Source organism: Lissotriton helveticus, chromosome 9 (assembly GCF_964261635.1).
Source record: "Lissotriton helveticus chromosome 9, aLisHel1.1, whole genome shotgun sequence".
NCBI lineage: Eukaryota > Metazoa > Chordata > Amphibia > Caudata > Salamandridae > Lissotriton > Lissotriton helveticus.
This window is the reverse complement of record NC_136070.1, coordinates 248,012,869-248,036,761: the sequence shown is the minus strand read 5'-3', so window position 1 is coordinate 248,036,761 and position 23,893 is coordinate 248,012,869. Positions and strand designations below refer to the sequence as shown.

The 23,893-nt window shown below is 43.3% G+C and overlaps 1 protein-coding gene across 2 annotated transcripts in view; it reads left to right on the top strand.

Annotated features, from left to right (window-relative positions):
• HGSNAT (heparan-alpha-glucosaminide N-acetyltransferase) overlaps positions 1-23,893 on the top strand; it is a 355,722-nt gene that overhangs the window by 268,109 nt on the left and 63,720 nt on the right. The gene's annotated exons all lie outside the window — the stretch shown is intronic.

The window sequence follows — 23,893 nt, the reverse complement described above, 5'->3', positions numbered from 1 at the left end:
TTAATGGAAGTCTTGTGTGCTTTGCTCATAACTCATCCTCTGGGAGGGATCCTGTGTGAACTGCACTCCGAGGCATATTCACACGGGACCGCACGTCTTGCCTGGCGACGGCGTACCTGCCTTGTTTGTGTGCGGAACCATGCCACCCTGTTTATTTTTGGTCACCTGTCTGATAGACTCCTATGAATACCCACGATCTGGTATCCTTTATCTTTTGTGTGAGTTGACTTTTGATTCTGATTTTCTTCAAAAAGTGATTTGTCAGTTCATGTACACATAGGTCACATTACATTATTACTACTTTTGCTAAATATGTACCACTTCAGAAAAATTACACTTCCATGGTGGTATATAAATATACTTTTTACTGCATATGAACACCAGCGCTATGTAATACTTGCTGTAAAACTGTGTTATTTGGGATAACGCAGTGATATATATGAAATAATGATGGTTCAGGATACTGGAAAGTTGTGATTAAGTGATTTATTGTAGAGCAGAGTAAATCACGTCTTATCAGGCAACCTGGGTCGTAACTGTCATCCCATGGAATCCGGAGCACAGCAGTGTTCCTGATTCCATGCATGACACACAACACCACACATCCCCCTTCGTGAAGGAAGAATTACCGAGACACAATGAAAAGATAAATAATGAGAACAACAAATATTAGACATTGAAAATATTGAAAATAAAACACATTAATACTTATATCAGGAAAACATCATGCACAATACGCAAATTGAATTATCTATAAAGATGACAGTCCTTAGACCAAACAGGAACATGACATTTCCTCTGTGCCCGTTGGACTGGCATATTGACAGCAGAAGAACAGGAAGATCTAACCTCAGGAGAATGATGAAGGGTTGTAGAATCTGAGAATTTCCTCCAATTATTTGCCCCATTGGAAGACCTCAAGCTAGAAGAAACTTCAGACCCTGGAGACGCATACTTGGGCCACAACCACCTTGGAACCTTAACAACCCTGGACAAATTCCACACATTTCCATCTGACAGTTCGACAACTTGTCTTCCAACACGCATGACCCTTAAAGGACTGGAATACCGAGACTCACCAGACTTGACATTCCTGCATTTCTTGACACGGACCCAATCATTGACGCTGAACTGGAAAGTTCCACCACCAGGAGCACGATCAACGTCATGAGAATTCTTTGAGCCAAGCATTTTCATCCAAGGTCGAGACAAGTTGGAACTACACCTCCTCCCTCTCATCTTTTCAAAAGGCGACAGATCACCCATGCTCCTGGGTGTGTTTCTATAACACCACAGAACTTCACTAATGGTTTGTTTGCAATCCCTTCCATCTTGCAAAGCTAGTTGCAGACCTTCCTTAAATACTCTGATCCATCTTTCTACAATGCCATTACTTTTGGGATAGTACACTGACACGCGCCTATGTTTTATACCATGGCGCTCCATAAATTCTCTCATCTCTAAAGATACAAATTGCACCCCATTGTCAGTAGTGATAGATTCTGGAAAACTCTCCCTTTCAAACACTTCGTTTAAGAACTTGATCACAACACTTGATGTTATGCTAGAAACCATCTTTACCTCAGGCCACTGAGATAACTGGTCTACCAGAATTATTGCATACATCACGTTTTTGTTAAACGATAAAGGACCTGCAATGTCCAACGACACACTTTCCCACACACGTGAAGGTCTAGATATGGGAAACAAATCACACTTAACATGCTTTTGCGATTTGTCGCTTAAACAGCAATCCAGACAACCTCTAACCCGACGTTCTATACACTTATCCATTGCTGGCCACCAGAATTCACTCCTTATCCTCCTTTTCATTGATGTCATCCCAGGATGACCTTCATGAGCCATGTCTAAAATCTCAGGTCGTAATTCATGCGGGACTACTAATTATAGACCTCTAAACAAAACACCTTCTACAATGGATAATTCCTGTGCAACATGAAAGAAAGGAAGAAATTCATCAGATAACAGCTCTTTACGAGGCCATTGGGTTTTTACAAAATTACAAATATCATTAAGAACAGAATCATTATCACATGCCGACTTCCAAACATCCTCACCAATGCAACCTTTGGAGATTTCACAAATTGACACAACATTGTCATCATCCTTATCTTCTTCCACAACCTTGTCATCAGGAACGGGCAATCTAGACAAGCAGTCAGCTAAGACATTTCTAATGCCAGGGATATATTCCACTTTAAAATGAAAGTCTTGAAGCTTATACTGCCATCTGGCAATTCTTGAAGTCGCCTTGCCACAGCCCTTGGTAGTAAATAAATCCACCAACGGACGATGGTCTGACCAAAGCTTAAAAACAGTGCCATACACATACTTGCGGAAGTATTCAATGCCCCACCAGCATGCCAGGGCTTCCTTTTCTAATGTGGAATACTTGCACTCAGCATCTCTCAAGGGTCTGGATGCGAACCCTATCGTCACCAATTGACCTTTTTGACGTTGCATCAATACTGCACCAACTCCTACATTACTAGCATCCGTTATGACAAATGAACTGTTAGCAGTATTGAACGTTGCTAACGCAGGTGCAGATATGATACTTTTTTTTAGCAATAAAAACTCTTTCTTGCAGTTATCATCCCAAAGAAATTGGACATTTTTTTTCATCAAGTTCCTCATGCTTACAGTCTTGTCGGAAAATAGGGGAATACATTTTGAATAATATTCCGCAAGCCCCAAGAAAGATCTGAGCTGATCTTTGTCAACAGGATCTGGAGCTAATTCTATAGCTTTGACTAAATTCATTTTCGGGGAAATGCCCTCCTTACTTATGGTATGTCCCAAATAGTCAACAGAAGTTACACCAAATTTACATTTTTCTTTCGTAAGTGTTAAACCACTTTCTTGCAATACACATAGGACTTTATATAAAATTTCAGAATGATCAGATGGATTGGATGCGAAAATCAAAATGTCATCTTGAAAATATAAGACATTGACAAATTCCTTAAAAAGATTATGCATGACCCTTTGAAAGACGGAAGATGCTGATATTAGGCCGAAAGGCATCCTCTTGTACCTAAAAGCACCCTCCGATGTGATGAAGGATGTCAAATGCTTACTATCCTTGTGCAAAGCTATCTGATGATAAGCATTTGACAGGTCCAAAGTGGAGAAAATTGATGCCCCCTTCAATTTCGTGAACATTTCATTAATATTAGGGAGAGGATGTCTGTCCACCCAAACATTCCCGTTTAAATCCCTCAAATCCACACAAAGTCTTACTTTGCCGTTGGGCTTATGAGCGACAACGACTGGGGATAACCAAACAGAGGATTCTATCTCCTCAATGACGTCCAAATCACATAACCTTTTAAGTTCAGATTTTACTGCATCTCTTAAATGTAAGGGGACATTCCTAACTTTGTGAACTTTTGGTATGGCATCTTCCCTTAGAATGATTTTGTGTTCAAAGTTTTTCAAAAGACCTAACTTGGAGGTCGAAAAAACCAAAGGAAATTTTTTTTCACATTCAGAGCCGAGATCGGACTCTACATTCATGACCAAATCAGAATACCCTAGTACTTGTTCTGGATGATTGGGATCCAATTTTATCATCAAGTCCCTCTGTTGAGGCCAACCCAGCAAACAAGAGCCATCTTTGGCTACATAAACCTTTGAATTAATAGTTTTACCTTTGAAAGTAAGGGACGTATTAAAGAAACCAAGAATATCAATGGGTTTCTTGCCATATCCAAGTAATTTTATGTCTGGGGGAGATAATTTTAAACCAGGAAATTCTTTCACCCATTCTTCACCAATGAGAGTGCGTTTCGCCCCTGAATCAGCCATGACATTAATTTCCTTCCCCCCTACATTCACAGTGCAATAAGGTGAGTCTTTCTCACCAGCATTGACTTCATACACTGCAAAAAGAAATTCTTCTTCTAAATAATCGTCATCAATTTCATTTACATGCTCATCAGAACTCTTTTTTTGACTAAAACCCTTGTTTCTGAACTTATTCTTATTCTTGCACATTTTGCTAAAATGACCCTTCATTCTACAATATCTGCACATTTGACCAATTGCTGGACACTTTCTGTCATTTGCTAAATGGTCTGGACTACCACATTTGAAACATGCAAATTCTCTCCCTTGTTGGAACTGTTGGTTTCTATTTCTGAAAGGTCTTTCTTCAAAGCTAGATTTCTTCACAAGATTGACTTCGGCAATGTTTTTCTCTGCGAGTTCTTTCACTCCAAGCTTCATATTTTCAAAACAATGAGCGATATCTAATGCTTTGTCTAAGGTCAAATCCTCTGTATCTAACAGTTTCCCTTGTAGCTTGACATCAGCAATTTTGTGAACCATTTGATCACGCAGCATCTGATCATGAAAGGTTGAATATTTACATTTGGATGCTAAAACTCTTAAGTCATTTACAAATGAGTCAACGGATTCACTTGGTAATTGACCCCTACTCAAGAATTTGTGACGGGCAACTACAATGTTGACTTTCTTAATATACTGTTTATCTAACTGTTTTATCGCTTCTTCAAAAACGTCAATTGTACTATCCGAAGTAGATACACCATCTGCAGACAAGGGTAAATGACTCAAGACATGTCTTCCTTCAGCACCCAAACAGTGTTTTAAAATGGCTAGTTTGCGTTTGTCAGTATAGTCATCTCCTCCAATAGCTTCAATGTAAGCATGAAAGCCTTCTTTCCACCTTTTCCATTCTAATATTGGTTCGCCTGGATTAGGCAGAAATGATGGTGGTGCTGAAAAACTCTCCATAATAATATGAGTAAAGTATTAAAACACTATGTTGTGTCCTTCTTTTAAAATAAATGTTGTTTTTTTTTGTTTTTTTTTTTTGTTTTTTTTATACGAATTTAAAACGAATTTATATATTAAAGGACATTATAATTTTTCTTCTTTGAATAATTGTCAAAGATTGGTGCATAAACTCAGTTTATGTCGCAGATCGGTGTATGAATTTGTTTTGGCTCGAGTAAATCACTTATTTGCGCGATGTCCGCTGATTCTCAATGCTTTGTGTGGGATTTCTTCCCAAAAGATGGCCGCCGTGCGTGATATGACGTTATGACGTCACACGCATGCGCATTAGCTCGAGCAGCTGGTCTTAGGCTCGCGTAGACGTCGGCTCGCATGCATGCAGGCTCGCGTAGACGCTGTCACGCGCATGCGCATGCGCACAGGCTCGAGCAGCGCGACTCACCGGGGAATGGGAATTTGTTCAAAATTCGTCAGCTTCCTCCCACAAAAGCCTCAAATTGCGGCGCTTTTACCTTCCAGACGCTAATACAGTCGGGTACACAGCGTAGACATCGCCTTGAAGTTTACTCGCCAGTTCGTGATCCTCCGCATCAGACGAGGTGTGATGATGCAGGTAGGGACTCCAGGTTGAATTAGGGACGTAGCCCAATCGTCGCCAGTGAAATAATGATGGTTCAGGATACTGGAAAGTTGTGATTAAGTGATTTATTGTAGAGCAGAGTAAATCACGTCTTATCAGGCAACCTGGGTCGTAACTGTCATCCCATGGAATCCGGAGCACAGCAGTGTTCCTGATTCCATGCATGACACACAACACCACAATATACTACCAGTAATATATTTCATTACCTGAGTCTTAATGAAATTCAACAGCAGTTCAAACATGACGAGACGAAAGAAATACTTCCATGGCAGGAAAGTTTTTGAAGATATAACAGGCAGACTGGTGGACGATGAACAGGAAGAGGTTGAAGGGACTAATGTGTATGAATATACTCTGAGGAAATTGGAGGAATATTTTAAAGTAAAACTTAATGTAGTACTGGAAAGGCACAAATTTTATAAAAGTGTGCAATAGAAAGATGAAAAAGTTACAAATTACGTTGCAGTTTTGAGGGGTTTATCAGCCACTTGTGAATTTGGGACTTTGACGGATTCCATGATTAGAGATCAAATTGTGAGGTGTACCAATGATCCTAGGATCCAAGAGGAACTACTCACTAGGAATCCAGAACTTGATGAAGCACTAAGCATAGCAAAGGGTTTGGAGCATACAGCGCTGTGCATGAAGGAAATGAAAATTCATGAGGGAGTTAACCTGATGCGTGCGGGCGGAATTCCGCCCGTACGCTGGGAATCTGTAAAGTGCATGTTACATGACGAGCTGGGCTCGTCATGAGCGTGCGAGGAGGCTACCTCATGACGAGCCCAGCTCGTCATGAGCGTCGAAGGGGTTAACAGAGAAAAGGGTGAGAGCAAGGTTGCACTTGAGGGGGAGACTGTATGTAAGGTGGATGAAAAGGTGGATGAAAAAGTGAAGAGCAATCAACGTAGTAATGCTGTAAGTTTATTTTGCTACAAATGTGGTAGTCCCAATCACTTGGCGAACAATTGGAAGTGCCCTGCGAGGGATGTTTTGTGTAGAAAATGCAATAGGAGGGAACATTTTTCAAAAGTTTGTAAAAATATTAATCAAAAAGTACATGCCATAAAAAATGTTGTGAGAGAAGATGGGGGTGAGAAAACTTTTATTTTTCAAGTGAAGGGTGATGTAGCCAAAGATGATAACAATTACCCCAAGTGTGAAATCACCCTTGATGGGGAGAAATTCGAAGTATATGCAGATTCGTGTTCTCCTTTTACTTTGATTGACAAAAGCTTATTTGATGAGAAATTCGCTAAACACAAAGTTGATCTAGAGGAAGCTGACATAAGTCCTGTGGGGTACTACAGGGAACGAATCCCATTAGAGGGTATGGCTAGGATGAGGATCACTTTTAAGGACAGGCACACTGTAGGGAAAGTTTATGTAACCACAAGGGGTTCTAGCCTTCTGGGGTGGAAACATCAGAAAGAGTTAGGGATTAAGCTAGATCCCAACAACAGAGAGCAGGTACTATTAGTGGAACCTCCTAATATTGCAGAAAACATAACCACAGAGTTTAAGGAGGTGTTTAGTGAAAACCTTGGTGTGTTAAAAATCTACATGCATAGAATCACACTTAAAGAGGGGGCTGCACCTGTTGTACATAAAAACCGATCTATTCCACTTCGCCTGAGAGAGCCTTTGAAAAAAGAGTTGGATAAGCTGGTAAGCCAAGGGGTCATCAGGGAAATTGAAAGAACATAAGGCTCTGTGTGGACTTGCGAGACCTAAACGCCAACATCCTAGTGGACAGATATCCTCTCCCGAGAATAGGAGAGATGTTGAGCACCATTCAGGGGGCGAAATACTTCAGTGTCTTGGACCTGTCCTCGGCCTATTACCAGATAAAGCTGCATCCAGAGTCTCAATCTCTGACGAACATCACAACCCCGTATTTAAATTTTAAATTTCTACGGATGCCTTTTGGCTTGGCATCCGCAGCTGCAGCCTTCCAACGAGTTATGCAGCACATTCTCGAAGACCGCACAAAAACGATGTGCTTTCAGGATGATATCCTGATTTATGGATCTGATGAAAAAGAGCACAATGATAACATCAAAGGAGTTTTGGATAGATTGAAGGGAGTTGGTTTCACCACAAGAGTGAGCAAATGTAAGTTGGGTGTGAGCTCAGTGGACTATTTGGGTCACACCATTTCTGAAGAGGGCATCAAACCGAAGTGCGATCTGGTTAATGCAGTGCGAGATGCTCCCACTCCCAGCAATAAAGAAGATGTTGTGTCATTTCTTGGATTGGCGGAATACATGGCGAAATTCATCAAGGATTTTGCCACAATGTCACATCCTTTGAGAGAGTTGGTAAAAAAAGATAGCATCTTCAACTGGGGAAAGGATCAAGAGATGGCTTTCAAAAAAATAAAAGAAGCAATCATACAGGCACCTTTCATTGGAAAATTTAATCCAGAAAGAGACATTGTAATTTCTACAGATGCCAGCAACAAAGGAATTGGTGCCACTTTAGCACAAAAGGTGGAGAAGGAATTAAAAGTAGTAGCTTTTGCGTCCAGAACTCTCACCGTCCCAGAAGCAAACTATTCAACCGTGGAAAAAGAGGCCTTAGCTGTCTACTGGGCAATCAAGCACTTCAAATACTATGTGTGGGGCGTACAATTGAAGTGCATACAGACCACAAGCATTTGGTACCATTGTTTACTAAGAAAAACATGGAGGACATGACCCCACGCATAGCAAAATGGGTCTTAGGCCTACAAGGCTATAATTTCAGAGCGGTGTACATACCGGGACAACAAAACAGGGTGGCGGATTTCCTATTGAGGGCTCCCATCTGCTGTGAAGCTGAGGAGAAGAAGGTAGAGGATACAATTTTGGAAGTGAGTTTCGCAGCAGTGGCGAAAGAAAAGTGGGAAACTCTTATGGAACAAGATGAAATCTTGAAGTGTGTGAAGACATATATTGTTTCCGGATGGCCAAACAAATGTAAGGAGCTTGAAAGGGAAATCCAACCATATTGGAATGTAAGGGAAGACCTTTCGGTGGAGGGAAAATCCATCTTAAAGTCAGGAAAACTAGTTCCTCCGGAGGGGATGAGAAACCATGTGATCGAGTTGGCCCATGAGGGTCACTTGGGCCGCAGTCTATGCAAAGCAAGATTACGGACAGATTACTGGTTCCCTGAAATGGATCGTGAAATGGAGGAAAAAGTGCGTGATTGTTATGCTTGCAGTTTAAGCGACAAATCCAAAGTAACAAGACATACACCTCTTATCCCGGTTAAAGTCCCGATGGTACCCTGGCAAAAGCTTGGTTTCGACATTACGGGACCCATTCATGGAAGAGGTCCCCAGGACTGGTACTTGTTGGTGTTGATTGATTATTACTCCAACTGGATAACTCACAAGGTGGTATACAATATCAATACTATGGGCCCGATGTAGGTAAATCTAATTTACCACTTCTAAAATACCGAATCATACCGATTCGGTATTTAAGAAGTGGTAAATTAGAGGGGGGGAAATGTAGGTAATTCTGATTCGGTAAATACCGAATCTGTAAGAGTCGGTATTTACCGATTCTGTAAATACCGAATCGGTATCCCCCATTGATTCCTATGGGCCTTGAAGCCCATAGGAATCAATGTGGAATACCGAATTGGTATTTACCGATTCGGTAATTACCTATTCTTGCAAGGGTGCAGGGGGTGTCACTTCGACACCCTCTAGCACCCCAATTACAGGCTTGTGTGCCATGTGGCACACAGACATGCCCTAAGGGCATGTCTGTGTGTCACATGGCACAGGTGTGCATGCACACCTGGATTCGGTATTTTACCACCCAATTGGATTGGGTGGTAAAATACCGACTCTTGAAGGCCTGTGGCACTCTTCAGAGTGCCACCTACATCTCTATTTACCAATTCTGTACATTTACCGATTCGGTATTTTACCGAATCGGTAAATGTACAGAATCTGTAAAATTACCGAATCTGTACTTCTGTAGCCCCCTACATAAGAAAACCGTAATACCGGTCAGAAACGGGCGAATTCGGCCGTTTCCGACCGGTATTAGGGCTCCTACATCGGGCCCTAAGTCTTTGATTCACTTCTTAAAGGAGGTGTTTTCGAGAGAAGGTATTCCTACAACGATGGTAACGGACAATGGCGTACAACTAATCTCGGAGGAGATGAAAGAGTTTCTAAAGGACTGCTCGATTACCCATGTCCGTACTCCATTATATTGTCCAAAGGCCAATGGAAAAGTGGAAAGAGCGAACCGCATGTTGAAAGAATGCATACATCTGGCCAGCAAGTCAGGAAGAAACGTGGATGATGCTATCATGGACATGTTATGGGCATATCATACCACTCCAAATTCTACGACTGGGCATTCACCTTTTGAGCTATTGAGAAGAAGAAAGGCGGGCTCAAAGCTTTCTCCAAATTGGATGGGCAAGAAAATAAACGTGGAGATTGATCAGGAGGAAACAAGAAAGAAGATTGAAAACAAACAAAGTAAATACAAAGAGTGGTATGACAAGAAGGGGGGTGTCAAGGAGAAGAACCTCAAGGAAGGACAGAGTGTGTACATCAGGAAACCCGATAAACTTGGGAAAAGTGGAGACAAGTTCTATGCCCCTGGAAGTCAAGAGGAATATTGTAGTCATGGAAGATGTGAAAATGTGGAGTCAGGACCAGGTAGTACCGGTCACAGTTAGAGACAACAAAATAGGTGCTGGCACATCTGAGGTAGGGGACAGGAGGCAGGTTATCGCGCAGATGAGGGAAAGCTTTAGACAAAGAACCTCTCCACACTGGCACAGACAGTACAGCATGAGTTGATTTCTCTGTAGTTCTCTTTTGATGTGTTAAATGAACATTTCCCCTTGTTAAGTTTGTAACCCTAGATATCTTTTTGGTCTTCTGCGCAAGACCTCCCTCTCCCTCTCTATTGTATGACCATCCCTTCAGGATATACTTTTTAACTAGCAATGTTGCCCCCCACCCCTCTTTATCCTTGTTCTCCTCTCTCCACCTTTACCTTTCATTCGCTCCCTTCCTCCTGTATCCCCTCTTCTTATTTCTCCCTAGGGAGGATGGTGTGTTGTAACCTTTCCCCTTACTTCACCTTTCACGCTTCCACCCCTCTCCTTCCTCCTTTAGTGGTTCACCCCATGTCCTCTGTAGGAGGCTGCGATAGAACGTTGAGGAGCGCTCTTGGTTAGAGACACGCTTCAGCTGGGGACACCTTGCCTCTTTAATACTTGAATAAAGAAGCATTAATCTTATGGTTTGGACCCTTATTACCACAGAATGTTTTTAGGACATCAGTAGAAGCACTCTGAGGACTCTGATGGAATACGACCTGCAGTTTATGTACAATGGAGCTGTGCTGCATTGCCCTTTAGGAAAATTCAGCCCCACTCCACTAATGGAGTCATTTACAGAATGTCAAATTTTTTCTGGTATACCACGATTCATTAACTAGCGTCACCAAAACCATTAATTATGACATTGGGAAAAATTTTGAGATGAATATGTAAGCATTGTTTCTGTCTGTTTTTCCACAACTATTGGTGTAAAAGTAGAACCAGCTTTTTGCTCATGCTATGATAGTAATAGGTACGTGATGCAGTACTTTTCTCTAAATGCAAACATGGCATTAAATGCACTGAAAACTGCTGTAAACACATTTTGGCAAATTTGTTTACATCTTCCCAAATGTTCTAAATGGCCCCAAAGTAGTATGGCCACAAATGGCAAAATACACCAGATGTTAGTGCTTGACCATCCTAAATGTTCCTAATAATGGACTAGCTTGCGGAGGAGTTTTTTGTTAATTCCTTCGTAGAGGGTGTTGCCGTAGTCTAGTCTGCTGGTGATGAGGGCTTGTGTAACCGTTTTTTTGGATTCGGAGGGGATCCATTTGAATGTTTTACGGAGTATGCAGAGGGTGTTGAAACAGGCTGAAGAGATGGCGTGGATCTGATGGTTCATAGTGAGCGATGAGTCCAATATGATGCCGAGGTTAAGTGCATGGTCTGTCAGAGTGGGTGGGTTTCCGAGGGCGGGGGCCACCAGGTGTCGTCCCAAGCTGAGGGGGTGGAGCCGAGAATGAGAACTTCTGTTTTCTCTGAGTTGAGTTTCAGGCAGCTGTTCTTCATTCAGGTTGCAACAGCTTTCATCCCTTCTTAGAAGTGATGCCTGGTGAAGTTGGATTCTTTGGTGAGGGAGAGGATGAGCGGGGTGTCATCGGCGTAGGAGACGATGTTGAGCACGTGGTTTCTGGCGATGGTAGTAAGGGGGGCCATGTAGATGTTGAAGAGGGCGCGGCTGAGGGAGGATCCTTAGGGTACTCCGCATCTGGTCTCTGTCAGTTCTGAGAGGTAGGGCAGGAGTCTGACTCTCTGTGTTCTGTCTGTGAGGAATGAGCGTATCCAGTCTAGGGCCTTTCCTTGGATCCCAGCACCATGGAGTCTGGTGGCTAGTGTGCTATGGGAGACTGTGTTGAAGACTGCTGATAGGTCCAAGAGGATGAGGGCTGCCGTTTGGCTCTGGTCGAGGAGGGCGCGAATGTAGTCAGTGGCGGCGATAAGGATGGTCTCGGTGCATATGGCTGGGTCCAAACTGAGCTGGCATGGTGTGCTGCAAAACAATGATGGTCTGGGATGTGGTACGAGTAATTAACAGTGGCTGAGGTTAATTAAAGTATTCCAATCATCATTTTTTGGGCTACTTTAGTGCATCATTTTGTAGGCGTGCACATGTGTGGTGTGGATGGTCACGTCAAAGGATTTTTTGCCCTTTCCTCCTACCCCCACCCTCCCATTGTCTGTGTTGCTTCTTTCCTCCCACCCTTGCATTGTCTGTGCTGTTTCTTCCCTCCCACCCTCAACGTCGTTCGTGTTGCTTCTTCCCTCCCACCCTCCCGTTGCCGCATTGCTTCTTCCCTCCACCCTCCTGTTGTCCGATTTGCTTCTTAGTTGTCCACGTTGCTTTTTCCCTTCCACCCTCCCTATGTCCGTTTTGCTACTTTCCTCCCATCCTCCCATTGTCCGTGTTGCTTCTTCCCTCCCGTTGTCTGTGTTGCTTCTTCCCTCCCACCCTCCCGTTGCCACGTTGCTTCTTCCCTCCCACCCTCCTGTTATCCGCTTTGCTTCTTAGTTTTCTGGGTTGCTTTTTCCCTTCCGCCCTCCCTTTGTCCGTGTTGCTTCTTCCCTCCCATCCTCCCTTTGTCTTCATTGCTTCTTCCCTCTCACCCTCCCTTTGTTCACATTGCTTCTTCCCTCCCATCCTCTCTTTCTCTGTGTTGCTTCCTCCCTCCCACCCTCCTGCTGTCAGTGTTGCTTCTTCCCCCCCACCCTCCTGCTGTCAGAGTTGCTTCTTCCCTCCCACCCTCCCGCTCTCAGTGTTGCTTCCTACCTCCCCTTCCCACTCTCAGTGTCTCTTCTTCCCTCCCACCCTCCTGCTCTCAGTGTTGCTTCTTACATCCCACCCTCCAGCTCTCAATGTTGCTTCTTACCTCCCACGCTCCAGCTCTGTGTTGCTTCTTACCTCCCACCCTCCTGTTGTCCGTGTTGCTTTTTACCTCCCATTGTTCATGTTGCTTCATACCTCCCACCCTCCTGTTGTCTGTGTTGCTTCTTACCTTCCATCCCCGTTGTCCTTGTTGCCTCCTTCCCTCCCATTCCACTGTTGCCCGTGTTGCTTCTTTCCCTCCCATCAACCCTAGTTGCTAAAGTGAAGTGACTGGGAAGCGCGTTAGATCCATTGGAATAGTGATGCTGCAAGCAAGAGCAAGGCTTAAAACTCCAAGTTAGCACTAACCTTTGTCAGATAAGATACTCTGCGGTGACTCATTGACTACACTGTCATTTCAAGTCAAAGCTCCCGTATCGATGAGCCCACTGTTTCTCTGGATTGTATTTTGCGCACCTTAGATTTCTCTAATGTATTGCTACATATTACAGGTTCCCAAATGTTCATGATTGGTTTTGAGGAGAATGCTTAATATGTGAATATGACGTTGATAAAGAAAACATTTTTAAAGTCATTGTGAATTTGCACATATTATCTGATTATTGCATAGCACTGAGGCTATGCAGCACATATAATCAGAAAGAAAGGCTTTTAAAACTACAACCAATAACTGTCCCTCATACTTCCTTTCTGACTTCCCTGTGCCTTCTTTCTATAACTGCTGCAGGTGATTTCTTAGGGAACACCCTCCTGCCCACAAATTGTGCATCTTTTGAAGCCTGGACTACCCTAAAAGGGAACAAGAAATATAGCTGGAAATGGACTGTGATGAAAAATAAGTTCCAGGCATGAGCGAATTTATAAAACCGCAGTGGAACAAATCCCCCCTCTCATTCTCAAAGCAAGTGTTGCCATTGAGACAACAATGAGTGAGCACCATACCCTCGGCCTCAGAAAAACACTGGTCATGGACAAGAGGATCTTAAAAGAGCCTCAAGACCATGGCAAGGAACAGACCTTAGAGCTCATTGTTTTAGCTGTCGTAAAACCTAAAAAAGGCATTCCAGTCAGCCCAGCAAGTATCAGTAGAAATTGTTCGACACTGAAAAATACACTCAACACTAACACATTCCAAGCTGAAAAAATTGAGCCTCTGTGGCAAGAGGACACCAACCTGCCCTTGTATATATTATCTTATGTTATGCAGATTTGTAGAGTGCACTATCACTGGGGAGGGTATCTTGGCTATGTACAGGTGTGAGTCTAGCCAAACCTATGGCCTTGTGGGACTACTCGAAAAGCTAAGTCTTCAGCTTCTTGCTGAATTCAAGAAGTGACAAGGAGGCTCTTATGTGTAGCGGCAGGTTGTTCCACACTTTAGGAGTGATGTAGGAGAAAGCTTGACTGCCCAGGTTGGTTTTTCATATGCAGAGGGATGTGTGCAAGCAGGAGTACAGACGAGCGGAGGTGTCTGGAAGATTAGTGAAAGCAGATGCTATTGTTGAGATATGCTGGGCCAGTGTTATGTAGTGCCTTGAAAGTTTCTGGGAGGAGTTTAAACTGTGCTCGTTTGTGTATAGGGAGCCAGTAGAGCTCCTTCAGGTGTAGGATGATGTGAGTGTGGCTGCTGAGTTTTTTTCTTTGCACAACAAATTTAATTGTCAGCAGTCACAGTGGGCCTGGCGTGGCCAGGTAGCCAAATAATACAAGATACATGTACATGCATAAGATGTTAATTTTTTTATATCTATCAAGCAATAGAAAAACAATAACTATATAGCATAATGCCCCAACAGGGAGCTGTAGTGTCATGTTACTGCTACATTACTTATCAGATATCAGGTCTAACCACATTGCTCTGTTATTCATACACCCCTGACTGCTGAGTTTTGAATTGTCTGCAGCCTTTGTGTGAGTTTTTTTTGTTGAATCCTTCACAAAGGGCATTTCCGTAGTTTGGCTTGGTTGCGAGAAAGGTATGTGTGATGGTATCCCGGATGCTGATTGGGAGTCATTTGAACATTTTCCTCAGCATCTTCAGGGTATGGAAGCATGAGGTGGTGATGGTGTTGACTTGAGCCGTCATGTTGAGTATTCTATCAATGGCAATTCAAGGTTCTTGCCTTGGTGGGTTTTAGACCTAGTTCTGTTAGCCACCCAGTGGAGTCTCACAGTGAAGTGCTCTTCCCAAAGATCAGAATTTCAGTGTTGTCATTGTTCAGTTTCAGACAGAGGGTCTTCTTTCAGTGGGTGATTTCTATTATACAGGCTTTGCCTTTGATATAGGTCCCGGGAGTCTTGTCCGCATAGGACAGGACATGGATGTCATGAGAGTGGAGGATGCTGGCTAGAGGGATCATGTATGCTTTGAAGAGGGTAGTGAGTACCCTTACGGAACTCCACAGAGGAGTTCGCAGGTGTTAGAGGTGTATGGTGCCAGACTAACTGATTGGGTTGTTCCAGTCAGGAAAGAGCAAATCCATATATGTGCGAGTCCTTGGATTCTGATGTTGTGTAGGTGTTGGATGAGGAAGGGGTGAGAGACCATGTAAAATGCTACAGTAAGGTCCAGGAGGATGAGGGCCACTGTGCCTCCTCTGGCTAGAGTCATGCAGATGTTATTCATGTTGGTGATCAGGGCAGTTTCTATGCTGTCGAAGGGTCTGAAACCAGGCTGAGTGCTGTTGAGGAGTTAGTGGTCATTGAGGTATTCAGGGAGGCGTGTGCTGATGATTTTCTCTAAGACATAGGCTGGGAATGGTAGCAGGGACTGTAGTTGTCAAGTGTTGAATGGTCCACAGTTGGTTTCTTCGGGAATGGGAGCACAGTTGTGTGTGTCCAACCTTCGGGGAAGATTGCGGAAGAGGTAGAGGCTTTCAGAATGTCCCCTGCTTGAATGGCATACAGATGTGTTTTCCAGCCCTGAGTGCCCAACCGCTTGTATATCTTGTATCCTGACTTTTATTTTGGCCTTGGCATCACTCTAACAGAAGCCCAGGCCTTTCCCTTACTATGAGAAGTCTGGGACCTGTTGTGTGACCTGGAGCAGGCACTTCAAGTGTGCCTCAGTACTCGCAGTTTACAGTCTGTTATGGGGTTATTGCATGGTGTGGTGGTGGAAGCATAATATAGTTAGGAGATTTCTATAGTGTAACCAGATTTTTTTATCTGGGTTACACAAGTTAAGGCGTACAGGCCCACATGAGGTGTTCCATTCTTATGTGTGTACCCAAGCTTTGTGCTGACATTCTGTGTGCCTTTCTACATCAGTAGTACATGTATGATGTGTGTGTGAGCAAGAGTAATGGAAATCAGTGGTATCTATTTTGGATTCCCATTTCATGGCTCCGCCCAAGATGAAGGTTGAGCACTGTGTTCCAAGACAGTTGAAGTATAGCAGACTGTTAGAGAGTGATCTCAGTGGGACCTAGGTCCCATGGCCCCCAGTATCTCACCTGTCGGTAACCATAACACTGTGCTGTTCTTTTGAATGGACATGGTCTGCATCTGCATGACTGACGTGAGCCTGGATGTTGACTACATCTGGTTGATTCGTTTGGGTCCAGCCAGGGCTACCCCACCTTTTGGCCTGCCTGGGACCACAATCGACCCAGACTGCTCACTCACGGGCAGTACATGCCCGAAAGAAGCTGCATCACAGAAGGACTGTTGAGGCCCATGCTGACCTGATCAAAGCCCAGCCCAGCAGCCTCTGGATGGGCGTACTGCTAGATGCAACCTCCACCCGTCTCTATGCACACACAAAGACTTTGGCTCCCATTGGATTCCTCCAACTTGAGTAGGATGACTTCCCGGGTACTGTACTGTATCTTAGGGATTTGAAGCATATCGCCACCCCAAGGAGGGGTAAGATATTGCAAAACGACTGGGCATATTTGAACTGTGAGCATTTACTAACAGCACCTGTGTCTATTTCATGGCACTACCAGTGAGACGGGGAAGCCAGAGCTAGAGGAAATATATTTAGGTGGGAGCAGAGGGAGCATGAACTGTGCATAACCTAATAACGAGTGCTCTCTGGAGCACTAAACTGTAGATTCCTTGAAAAGCATAGTTTTTAGTACAATTGAAATAAACCTTTTTACTTAGAAAGGCAAGTACTGTTATGGCCATTAATATTATTGTGTCTGTTGTTTGATTGTTGAACTTGAGCACCCCCACATTAGCTTCCTGAGAAGCCTATGACTGTTCGCTCTCACTACTTTGCGAGTTACGGCGGGCTATAAGGCTATATGAAATCTAGAATTATAACACTTAGAATAGAGAAAATGTTCAAGCATGTCCACAGGATCCATTATACGTTCATGTCAATATCAAAAGCAGCAGCCCTTTCAGGAAGATGAGCAGCAGTAAAAAGCAGAGATATTATACAAGAGGTGGTTTGGAAGTAAAAGCAGACCATGGGTAGAGGTATGCACAGTAGAGGCATCTTAACCACCAAGCAAGTTGCCCCACACCTGCTCACCTGACAATCCAACACCTGTTGGGGGTTTGACTAAGGTGTTACCTTCCTCAGTGACAGGACGTAACCTCAGTTTAATGGGTAGTTTCCCTTGTTGGTCATGGTTATTGCCTTGAATTTCACACCAGCCAACCCCAACCAATATTCCACCCCGCTCACACAATATCGTCAAGGAACATCGTAATCTGTTTCTGGAGGAGGTGCAAACTGCCCTGTTCAAAGTAGTGATAAAATGTGTTCCAGAAATGAAGAAGGAATTGGGTTGTGTCCTTACTCGGTTTGCAGGCTTTTCACCCCAGAACCAAAACCAAGTCTGTTTAGGCAGGTGTTTGACACACAGTGAATGCCTTTTTTTTACGTACCCCGCTCTCCTTTCCACCCTGCTCACTGACATTTCACCACCTCAAACTGCAGCCCTGTTTAATAGGCGCTGCAGTGCAGGTGGTGAAATGTCTTTTTAAATGTGGAGGAAAATCTGCATAGCGTTCTTACTTCAGATCAAAAGCATAATCATTCTTCACATTTCCACACTAACATTTATCCAAGGAGGAAAAACACAATCTGAGGTGGAATACGTGTCCTGGTGTATTGCGGGTTTCAAGGGAGGTCTTTTGAGTCACCATGAGACCAAAGCTCCTCCTTCAAATAAAAACAAGCATTGGCGAAGCCAGTTGGGCTCTGCAATGCCAGAGTTATTAGCGTTGTTAATGTCTTTTAGCCATGTTGTATAGCAGCAGGCTGCAGTACAGCATGCCTGAAAATCCTTGAAGAAAACGCTATAACATGGCCAGTGCTAGCCGTGTCCTAGTGCATTTTTGTCTGACTGCAGTGGTGGGACAAGCAAGACAGCTTGAGGGCGGATCAAGCAACACAACTTGTGTTGAAATCAGTCAGTCCGTGAACATATTTCCAAAATAGAGAGAACTTCAGCGACATGTGAAGCCAAAGCACAGCTAAGCGTGGGTGGCCATATTTAGTTTAGGGCAACTGAAAGGTAAGAAGTCTCTAATAAGTATATATTGTGTACATATTTCACAGGACCCAGGTTTCAGTTTAAGCGTATGTAAACAATAGTATGTAACTGTGTAAGTAAAAAGTAAATGGTGCATGACGGTAGGACTGCCTTACAAAGCCAGAATAAGCAAGACAAATAATACAAAACAATGTCCATTGGCTGCAAATCCTTCCACTTTGAAGTCAGAGAAAGAAAAGCAAACAGGCGCTCTTGGAGAACAGTGCCTGACTTTTGACCTCTGTATTTGAATGCACAGCAAATAAGAACAAGATTTGCAGGCCTGTTTACAGAAACTGAGCTCGGAGCGAGTGAAAACACAAGCTGTGGTGTTAAGTGCTCTCAAACAAAGAAAAAAGTAGTCAGTAAAAGAGTTGCTAAAATGGGAGCTGTGGGTGGATAGTAGTAATTGGTCCATGCTCTCGGGAAGGGCTAAGCACAGGAAGAGGTATGACGCATGCATGCTATGGACAAATGGGGTAAAGAATGGGAGAGCGATGCTTGAGCCAGCTAATAGGACTCCTATGGGCGGGCTGAAACCCGCAGAGTGTATACAACATGTCTCTTTCAGACGATGCATGCGCTGTCTAGACCCAAGACCTAATAAAGTTGCAATATTCAATCTCAACTCTAGATGGCAGGAGTGTGTCCACACTACAAACTGCAAAACAATTGTTACACGTAAGTAACCTTTTCCTTTTGTAAATCACTGTGACACCCAGAGGGTTTTGTTTGCGCTACATAAAACTTCAAATAAAACAAAATAAGAATAAATACAATAGAAGAAACATAAGTAAAATGTGTTACTGCCCTCTTCACTTACTTACATTAAACAAGCTAACATTATAACATATACCCTAAACGCAACACAGTTGATAGTGTTTCAATTGTAAAAAGAATGAACCACAAAATTGAATGGGGTTGAAACAGAGAAATAAATAGCTTTTATTAAAAAATAAAAATAACTATATGTAGTCTGAGATTTTGGGATTGCCCAACAACTGCAGACAAGGGTTTTTGATATCTTTTAAAACCTTGTTCTCCCCTGTCTAATATAAAGTAGCTTACACAAAAATCCTCAAATTGGAAGAGGAAGAATTAATGTTTTTGTGTTAGCTCATTTTGTAATGCTGCTGTACATGCTCGTAACACAATGTGCACTTTGAGGATTGGTTTTATGGATCTTATATTAATATTGTATTCATGTTCACAGTAAAAAAATGATGGATGTTTTATTGATCAGTCTTTTAACCTTTTTCATGATATAGGATAGGCATAAAATAAGTGGGTTAAATTGGAAATAGTTTTTTTATACTATCTTATTATGAATTGATCATATTTTATTTCTAATCTGTGTACTATATGCTGCTATTTTGACCTGTGCTTTTATGGATATATCTGTATCCGAATAAAGATTTATGAATTAAATTGAATTGAAATTGATACAGAGTAATAAATAGCTTTCATCAAAAAATAACTATATGTAGTCTGAGGTTTTGGGATTGCCCAACAAGTGCAGACAAGGGCTCGGAAACAGTTTACGATCCGCAGCAAAAGTTGGGCTCAGACAAATTAAGTGAGACAAGTCTTCCTTCCTGTTAGAACTGGGGGTCTCTAGTAGGCAATGGTATACACCTTTGACCAAACAGGGACCCTTGCTTCTAAGTCAGGGAAAGGGGATTGCACTACTGGATAACCCCTGCTCACCCCCTTGGTAGCTTGGCACGAGCAGACAGGCTTATCTCAGAGGCAGTATAAAAATAAGTATTCTTTATATAGACTTAACACAAGACCACAAACGACAAAAATCCACAATACTGTACTTAAAACAGACTTAAAGATGGTAGAAGTTGCTTAGTTCAAGTTGGTGATAAATACGACACAGTTCTCACAAAAGTACCTGGATGCGTAACGCAAAACAAACAAAAGGCTTGCAGAGTGGGAGATGCGTTGGTTCCTTGCTTCGGGGGAGAAGATGCGTCGCGCATCAATGCTTACGCAGAGTGGGGGAGGCGTCTTGATCCTTACCAGAGAGGAGGTGATACGTTGATTCACGTCCTGCGGCCGGGTTGCGATGCGCAAGATGGCGCGTCGATGAAATGCGACAATCCGGTGCGATTCGATAAGATGGCGTCCTTGATGCGACGACGTGAAGTCGATGCGCGCACCCTCCGGCGACCTTGGGGCGGCGACACGCTTCTCGGTGATGCGTCGGGTAACAGCGTTGACGAAGGCACGCTTCTCTGGTGATGCGGTGACAACCTCTGTGGCGACGACACGCTTCTCCGGCGATGCAATGGCAAGAGCTGCGACTGCGACACGCTTCTCTCGATGCGCCGCGCTTTCAGCTCCCAGCGACATGCAGGCTTATGTAGACAGAATTCCCAGCAAGAAAACTCTGAGGGGAGCTGGAGGTGAAGTCTTTTGTCTCTGGCAGGAGGCAAGCACAAGTTCAAGCCCTTGGAGTAATATTCTGCAAGATGATGAAAGTTCTTTGAAAGTTCCTTCTCCTTTCCTTGGCAATAAAGAAACCACTGCAGGCCAATCCAGCAAACAGCACACCGGCAGAGAGGCAGTCCTAACTCCTGCAGCTTCCTTGGTTCTTCTCCTCGGCAAAAGGTACGTCTTGTTCCCTGAAGTGATCTAAAGTTCTTGGGTCTGGGTCCCAATATTTATACTACTTTTCTCTTTCTTCTCTGAAGGCAGACAAACCAGTTCTGGTCTGTCCTGGAGCACTTTGTTGACAAGACTCCTTCTTTCCTTTCACAGGGTAGGCCAGGGACATCAGACACACCACAGGAGGTGGAGCTAGCATTGTGGAGGGAAGGCCCAGCCCAATTCAGGTCCCAGGTGCAACTCTTCCCTCCCATCTGCATGCAGGTCTCTCTATTCAGCCTTGTGCTGACTCACCCTGTCTCCTGGAATCCCCCAGCCCCTGTAACTCAAACTCCAGACAATGAATACACAACCTAGCAGAGGCAGGCTTTGATAGTTAGGCAAGAAAATACCTACTTTCTAAAAGTGGTATTTTCAAACACAGAATGTTAAAACCATCTTTCCTAAAATATGTATTTTATCATTCTGAGTTCAGGCATACTAAATTCGAATTTCTACCATCTTCCCAGAGTCAGTTAGGATTATAAGATGTAATAATCAAACTACCCACTCTGAGGGGGCAGGTAGCCTTGCAATAGTGAAAAACGAAAATGGCTGTAATTCACTATTAGGACATGCCACACACACCAGGGCATGTCCTACCTTATACTTACAATGCGTCCTGCCCTTTGGCCTACCTTAGGGGTGTCTGATATGAAGGTTTAGGGACTGGCAAGGGGGTGCACTTGCCAGGTTGACATGGCAGTCACAGACTGCACACAGGCCTTGCAATGGCAGGCCTGGGACACATTTTACAAGCTGCTTCTGTGGGTCGCACAACCAGTGCTGCAAGTCCACCAGCAGCATTTGATTTACAAGCCCTGGGCACACATGGTGCACTGTACTAGGGTCTGACAATTAAATCAAATATCCCAATAATGGAGTCACTAATCAGTACATCAATTTAACGTAGGGAGCACTTGCACTGTGGCACTGAATAGCAGTGGCACAGTGCCCAAAACATCTAACCAGCAAAACATATATATCAAAAACAGAGGAGGCAATCAGGAAAAAATGGAAGGGAGACTCATGCAATGATTGTTTTTAAAAAACATATTTTATTGGCATTTAGGTATCAGCGGTACATATTCAAGTCATTTGCTAGTCATAATCATTTCTAGTTAACAGTTCAGAGTATTAGTCCTAGCTGTTCAGCTAGTCACTAGTTAATATCTCTTCTTGCCGTGCGGCTTTCCACCGTATTATACAGTTCTAGTAGTAAGTGGCTCCCATTCCAATACAAAAAACCTAACAGTTCCCTCCAACATTCCCCCCGCTGCACCCCCACCCCCGCTGCTGTCGACTAACCTGCCACTATGTCTCTCGCTGCACCTATGGTCTGGGTCTCACTCTCCATGGGTTCAGCCTTAGGCCAGACTCACGTAAACCTTCAGGTCTGTAGATGTTAGGGTGCTATTGTTTGCTCATGGCGCCCCCTCTCTCCCCTCCCGCCCCTGGCTATTAGGGCTGACCGGTCAAGACCCGGCCTGAGGTGTGCTGGGAGTAGACTCCTGGTCTACATTCTTCAGGTCGTCTACTAATGCTCCCCAAGCCTGCGCTCTCTCCAGCCTACCTATGAGACTCATGCAATGATGCTAGGTCTAACACTTCCTATAACCACAGATCTTCAACATTTACATGAAACATCAGAAGTAATACGTACAATTTAGTGGGAGGGCAAAAAATATAAACTGAAAATATTTAACACCATGGCTAGAGATCTGTTGTACCAAATATGACTAGGCGATCTGTGCAGTGTTTAATTTTTGCAGGTGGTTGGTCCAGCACTCATTTTTGGGTATCAGGGCTTATTTTTCATCATTAGAATTTTGACCCAATGCAAAAGAAAGAAATGAAGACTAGGGAAAAGGAAGGAGAAAGAGAAATATAGGAAATATGCAACAAAGGTTGAAGGCAGGCATGAAAAATACCTGCACAATTAAGATTAAGAGACAGGAATGTGGGACAGCGAAAGAAAGAGTCATGTGGTGGAATCAAAACTATAAAAGTCTAGCCTTCGTTTGGCTAAACTTAACCTTGCAAACGTTCCCAAAACCAAGAGGGTAAGATGTGGAGGAAGATCTTTTTCTTACAATGTAGCCAGACTCCGGAACACCCTGCCCCTACACCTTCGCTCGGAATCCCGCCATCTCCCCTTTCGAAAACCTCTTAAAACATGTTCATTTCAACATTCTCTCAGTCTCCCTCCTGTTCGGCGGTTAGAGCTGGTATGCCTTAGAGTAACTATGCACTCAATAAATGCTGAATAATATTAATAATTGATGTATAGCATTCTCAGCATTAGGCAACGGTGGGGTCCTTTGAAAAACATTAGGATCATACACTTTCACCATTTTATTTTACTAATTAAGCACTGTATGTGTGGGCTAAAAGAATTTAACTTAGTAACTGAGTCTATTTTTTGCTCTGACATCTGTGAGGATGCCATTGAATGAATCAACTTTTAATATATCTTGAAATGCTATTATATATGTTGAATAGTTTATGCCAATAGCCGAATTAGTAGTAAAATTCCACTACCACAATGAATCCAATAAGAAACTAAACTGTTGTTTAGACTTTAGCCATTGCTTAGAAAAGATTTATTTTCAAAATAAGCCTTTCGGGGTGCTATCTGATGAACCATGGGGTACGTTCACGTGTTAAATCCATTTTAGTCATCTACAACTTGGCAGTCAAGGCCAAATTTCAGTCAGGTGTGAGCGTAAGGATCTGGTTTTGGAAGGTTAAAAATTAACATACAAAACCGTGATAAATCAGTGTCTAGGAAAAAAGCAAAGAGCATTGTGTAAAACAAAAGCCCTGTAGGCCATTGCTGGAATATACTTTGCTTTCATG